The 6,749-nt window shown below is 41.8% G+C and overlaps 1 protein-coding gene across 2 annotated transcripts in view; it reads right to left on the bottom strand.

Annotated features, from left to right (window-relative positions):
- The window catches only part of LYPD6 (LY6/PLAUR domain containing 6), a 42,911-nt gene extending 36,379 nt beyond the window's left edge, over positions 1 to 6,532 (bottom strand). For both annotated transcript variants that reach the window (XM_085308724.1, XM_085308744.1), the window contains exon 1: positions 6,470 to 6,532. The gene's annotated coding sequence lies outside the window, so the exon portion shown is untranslated. The remainder of the gene's footprint in view (positions 1 to 6,469) is intronic.
- Positions 6,533 to 6,749: the final 217 nt, after the last annotated feature.

The raw sequence follows: 6,749 nt of genomic DNA, 5'->3' as shown, positions 1-6,749 counted from the left end.
GAACTAAAACGAGGAGGACACAGTCACTTAYGCTTTTCCTGAGGTGGGGCAAATCAACAGCTTTCTCACTCCCCCCAGACCTTCTTCTCTYTGACTCCCTTGGATGCATTCTCTGTGAAACGCTCCAACTATTACTCACCAAGTGAACTTGCTTAGAAGCTACGTAAACCTGTCCAAAAGTAATGACCGGTATTGAAATGATACTGGATTCAAGTTGAATATTTACAGTTGGCTCCACACAAGACAAAATGTTTCCACACTCTAAGCTTACTCTGTCCTCCTTTGCCTCTTCCCCAAGCACTACCCAACACCATTTGCTCTGGGGTCCATTGCACCCCTCATTAAACATGCTGAGCACCATTTGCRCGAACCCTTCTTACTTCACTTACTAGCACAAGAAGCTTCACTGGAGGCTGGAAGCTCCTTAAGAGAATGAACAGATCTAAAGAGATATTAACTCTTAATATCTGCAGACTGGCATCTGGTTCCTCGGCAGTTTAACCTCAAACGTTTGTCTGGGGAGACCGCTCTAAAACCCATAGGGATTTCTACAAAAAGAGATATTAACTGTAGCAAACCACAGTCACTCTAACTTTCACGAACATTTTTTTGTCAGTAGGTTTTCATATAAATTTTTCAATTTGCCCCATACTGGTGTACCTTTAGACTGTTATACTAATACAAGAATCCCAGGAAAAGAAACTTCTTTGACTAAGTATCTAAGATCAGAAAACCCTGAGAATGCTTTTGACATGTCTTTCTCATCATCCTCCACAAAAATGAGCAATCTGACAGATGCAGCAAAAATAAAACATGTAAAAATATCTTAAGCTCCACTAAATATTTAGACATACACTGTATTGTAGTATTAGTCAAATTGGACCTGAAAATCCACTAGTAGTCATGTTGAAATCCTGATAGTTTCCCTTGTTTATGAAAAGTCCGTCGCTTTTGTTCACATGTATTTAACTGAAGTGCCATAAATCCTATGCAATAGCAGTCATGCAATTACCATCGCAAATGGGTACTTACACATGAATCCAATTTAAATCAACTGCATTTGCACATCAAACTACCAAATTGATAATCCAGCCTAAATATACTTTGCTGATCTACTAGAACAAATTGAGTATTTGCTGAAGCTTAGGGAATGTCAAGTTTAGCTCTATGTCATCCCTGACCATTCAACACCATGTGCAGGTCACATACCTAAACCTCTCTCARCTTGTCACTGGCCACTGCAGTGGATATTGTTTCTGCTACTGCATTSAAATAAAGCACAGGCACTCACTGGAAGAAAGCAAGCCAGACGAAAAGGTTTAGATTATTTGGGATTCTGAAATCAGCTGCTGCTCCTTGAGATTCTGAAATCAATTTGTTGGTCATTTGAGGTCAGCAAGACTGTACATCTTCAATAACAATAACGTGCACAGATTRCTGTCTTAAGACTTCTAAAATTTTATGAAGTACTTTCATTATTCTAGAGACAAGAGCGTGGTTTCTACCAATATCAGTGCTATTTGGGGAACCTGGTTATAGACATATCCTTATTTTTTAGGTGTGTCGGAAAAACCCACAATTTTCCAAATTAGCATTAAAAAGAACAAGGATGTCATTATTCAAAAAAATAACATTCACAAAATAACTTAATTGAATCTACTTTATTTAATGCAAAAATCTAGCATGCCCATATGAAACARCAAACAAACAAAAACCTGAACAAGAAAGCTCAGAATTGGCAAACATTACAAAATCCAGTGGTTTAAGTGAAGATTGCTTTGGTTCAATTCCCCTTCTTCTCTCCAATCTTATTTTCAGATAACTGAAGTCTTTACGGAGTACCTTTGCTCGGCTCCCAAAGCACACCCACAGGCACCCGTTATTTACATAGAGACGTGCGTCCTACRCTCCCGCAGCTGACTGCGCTTCTGACGCGAGGATTTCGGGCCTCTCCCTCTACCACCCAAACCAAAAAACACCGCTTCCACTAACAGTAACGTGACTGCCATCGCAGGAAAGAGGAGCCAGGCGTCGTAGCCCCAACTGCGCCGCAGTAGGAGCCCTGGAAAATGACAGGGAATCACGCTGGGCAGAGATTTCACATGAGTGCAGAAAGGCATGATAATAGCAAAAGGGAACTGGGACTAGAATTAACAATTTCCAACTACTGAAGGGAAAAAAAAAATCAAACATTTTAACACAGAGGCAGTTTATGTAAGGCCCTGGGATGAATTACAAACTAATCATGAAACTCAAGCATGCAAGTTAAGTTTAATTTTTTGAGGAATGTTTAAAAGTATCTTTGAGTATTTAATATCAATTTTTAATATGCTCTTACTTAGGCAAAACCACGAGAATGGTGCCTTCAGCATTTCTGAATATAAAATTCCAAGAAAATACATTTACATGCCTACCAGAATCATTTTCCTCATGTCAGTATAAACTAATTTCCAATATTCTAATTCCAATATTTTTGTTTGTTAACCTGTTTACATATTTTTCTTCTTTTGCACTGCATATGCCTTAGTATAGAAATACACCACTGTCAATACAAAACTAGGTAATTTTATATCCTGCCTAATGCTAAAATATTTACACTAACTTTTTGCCAGCCAAATTCATTCAGTATACAAAGGAGTTATCTGACAGCTAGTCAGTCAACTACATACACGCCGTAATTCATCTGTACAACAACTACTGAGATGAAAGGAGATACATACAAAAGCAGTAGGTTGACTGATACAAAGTAATTGCAGACAGAATTTGATGACAGAAATTTATGTAATTCTAGTTTAAAAATGCAGTTGCATAGGAAAGAAACTAAAAGTCAAATAAAATCCCCAGAATTTAAATATCACGCACATGGGATTTTATGTACTAGACAAACATATATAGGGGAAAAGGAGAAAATAAAACATTTGCTTATTATCTTCCTCCCATCCTCTCATCCCATCTTATCATATTTAATAGAAGTTCCTGTTTAAGATAAAAGCAGTAAGGCAAGCCCCTACAATAGCTTACTTGGAAATACAGGACCATGGAAGATATTTTAGATACTCATTCTAAATATATCGCAGTACTTAATCTCAAGGTTTCCAGGAAGAATTTTCCGAGTATGACAGCAAACCGAACGCCTGGCAGAGGAACAGCTCCTACTGTGTGCATCTGCAGGAGCTCTTCTAAGAGAGACTCAGTCTTAACGGCATAGCTCGGCGTGACTGTGATCCAAATCAACAACAATATTGTGGATTCAGAGCAAATCTCAGCCCGCGACAGCGAGGCGGACGTCAGCTGTGGCTCACGCAGGCACAAAGCCGTGCGAAGTACAAACAGCAACGCAAACAGCAATCTCAYGTTTTACTTCTGGTACATGCCAAGTGAAAAAAAATTCTTTTGAAAATGTACTGCGTTTGTTTTATTTTGCCAATGCAGAAAACGTTAAGGGTTAAAAGTGATATACAGTCCATGATGAAATAGTGCCTCCTGCCCATGTACATCTCTATTGAAAAGCTCTCACAATTTCCACATCAGCAATATAAAAACTGTATTAGAGACAATAAAGTACAGAGTACGCGTAACAAAACAAATACTGGCACTTACCGAAAACCATGTTTATTGCTGTGAACATATGGTGACTTAGGGATAAGAATTACGTTCTTCTGTGAGTAGGTCACCCCGCGCAACAAGGAACACAATAGGCATAAGGTCCATACAACTATTCTGGCACTCAACAAAAGGGAAAACTGTGAAGAATTATTAGTTTTATAAGAAAAAGAAAGCTTTCCAATAAGCAGTCCTATCACTCAAACTAACCTGTCTTCCCAAAAACTTGTAGAATCTAAATTAAAAAAAATGAAATAAATACAACCTACATTTGTACTAATACCACTCTTCTCTAGTTACAACATAAGTCTTGTCCAATGTAACAATCTATCCAGAACTGCTGGTACAGCTTTTGCAGGGTCTTAACTACTACTTACCTTGCTCTATTCTCATTTAGTAAACGTCTTCTTACAGAAGGAAGATACCTATCAGCAATTCAGACGCACCACATTTTACCCAGTGACCAAGTCAGCCATGCGAGGACTGAAAGAGTTTGCTCATTGTAACTAAATATGCCTTGCGAGGTCCAAGTTTTACTGCACCAGCTATAAGGCTTATCAATACCTCCTCCAATCTTTTCTGCAAAGTTCACCACAGCCCAAGCTCTGCTCTTGTATCGTCTGACCTCTGCGAGTTGCTCTGCTTCTTCCATCACATCAATTTGACAGAAACTACATACAACGTGGGGGCCAGGAAAGGGGAGAGGGGGGAAATCATAGCTTACTTGTGGTCAGGTTCATACACGGCTATCCAGCAAAGCCTCAAAGAAAGTTCAGCAATTATTTTAACATTCTTAAACTGTTCACCATGCTTCCTGATCAAGCTAATTTCCAACTGTACTTGGAAGCAGGGATAAATTCAGGAATTCATAGTTGGTTTTCCCTTTCAAAACCCCAGTCCCACTCACAAAGCAAGAATGTATTCTATTTTCAAACTAAATTGTAACTTATACTTCACCTTTTATGTCACAGAGTTTGAGGAAACCAGATTCAAGATCTGACATGAATGCCATGTAATTAAACAAATAGATCACTAACTCGTAAAGTTTTATATTTACAGCAAACACATCTTCTGTTTCAGTAAGACAGAGATAACTTTTCAAATAYTTTTATGTAAGCATTACCCTAAAAAACTAGTGGAAATCAAAGGGTCAAATTCCTTCTCCATTGGCAGTTCACAGAGCCCTACAGGAGCCAGCAGGGTTAGACCAGAGGACAAGCCCGATTAAAAGCATGTCCATGGTGTTTGCATAACTAATCAGCTGAGTGTTTGGAATCATTTTATCTGAGCAGGACTAATGAGCTAAATCTCTGTTATTATTGCTCTGATCATCCACCCGTAAGTGCCTTACCACTGCTTTATTTTTACTTTGTCAAGACCAAAGCGAACGTAGATCTAATGAAGCAACCTAGCTGTGACACTCCTCTGCCAACACATTAAGAGTATGTACATATAATGCTTACTAAAGCAGAAATATCAACGTTTCCATTCAGCTGCCCTTCCTTAAGCTTGCCGCTCCACAGAGGCCAGCACCAGTATGYCTGCACGCTAAAAAACCAAATACGCGACTCTGAAATCCTTGCAGCTCCACAGCCATGACACTGGGGCCGCAAGYGGGAGCGAGCCTGACCTCCCGACACCACATCCTTACAGCGACTGTAAACTCTCCGAAAGTCTAGATACTCCTATCACTGTGCAAAACGCAATTTCCACAGCAGTGGAAGTAAGAAATTTTAACAAAGATAGTTGTCAAGGTACTTTAACATCAACGTGTGGGATCTTCATCCAGTGCACATCGAGGTCTTTGTCATTTGCCATTAATTTCTACAAAGCAAGGTTTTTGACGTTACCTATTTGTATTTTCTTCAAAAACTGATTATTGTGCCCGTTCTAGCCTGTGACCCATGCTCTAGCTTGGCTTTATAACGCAACTCATACGGACAGAAAAGCCTAACCACAGGCTGTCCGCCAGACCCACGCTTCTAATGCTGTAAAATCAACGAATGTGCACCTAGCAATACCTTATATCAGGCACGATGGCATTTGTGCAGAGTCCCAGAATTAGTACAGCTTTTCATACCTATCAATATTYGCTCCTAAAAAAATGTTTGCAAGATATAAAAGAAGTCATACATGCATATGAATGAATTCTATAGCTTGCCTATTATAGCGGCAAGCTGCATCATCTAGTGCTTTCCACCTCACTACTTATTGTACATAACTACCATTAAGAAAGTATCAACATTTCCTCTGAGGAAAGCATATTTGAGCAGAAAAGGGAACACTACAGTGGTTGTAATTGGGAAAGAAAATATTTCCCTGAGAAATTAAGTTAATTTCTTTTAGATAGCGATACCTTTTTTACAGCAAAAGAGTAGGAAGYTTTTTTCACCAGGGATCAGTCCTCTTTTGCAGACTATTAATACAACGATTCCATTTGCTTTTATTTCGAAAATAATTTGCGGAAAACTGCATTTGCACAAACGGACACACAAAGTTACGCGCACGGCTACCAGCCTAATGTGCGTGCAAAATTCAAATAACCGCCGCTGAGAGCGGGACAGCAGGAGTCAGGCAGGTGCGTAACGGTGCGCGCTTGTGCCCGCAGTTACCGAGCGGGCCCGGAGCTGCGCTCAGCGCGCGGTTGCGCGTTTCCGCGCGGCGGCGCAGGCGGCGGCGGGCTGAGCCCTGCTCCCGCGGCGCCTCCCCCGGGCCGGGCCGGGCCGGGCCGGGCCGGGCCGGGCGCCCGCTCCCCTGCACCCCTCCCGCTCCTCCAGCCACCTGGGCAGCAGCCGCCGAGAAACGTGCGCGGCTGGCACAGCCCGGTGTCGCACGCACGCCACCGAAACCGCCAGTACTTGCATACAGTTAAGTGGGATGCTTTTGTATCGGCTGAACGTCCACACTTGAAAGATCGCTTTCCCCACGATAGTTAGAAAAAAAATAAGAATAAAAATAATAATAAAAAAAAAAAAGCTGCGAGGCAGCAAGCAGGGTTTCGCTTTTCCGCGGCTCCGCGCGTCCCGGGCGGCGGCGGCCCCGCGGGGCGGCGCTCGGCGCCGGCTCGCCGCCCTCTGCTGGCGCCTTCCCGGGCGGCGGCCGGAGGCACCGAGCGGCTCTCCGGGCCAGCGCCGCGCTGCTTTTTC

This window comes from Rhea americana, unplaced genomic scaffold (assembly GCF_003343005.1).
Source record: "Rhea americana isolate MKP2758 unplaced genomic scaffold, rheAme1 scaffold_105, whole genome shotgun sequence".
NCBI classification, from domain to species: domain Eukaryota; kingdom Metazoa; phylum Chordata; class Aves; order Rheiformes; family Rheidae; genus Rhea; species Rhea americana.
Note: the sequence above shows the minus strand (reverse complement) of the source record. Positions and strands in the feature narration are given on the sequence as shown.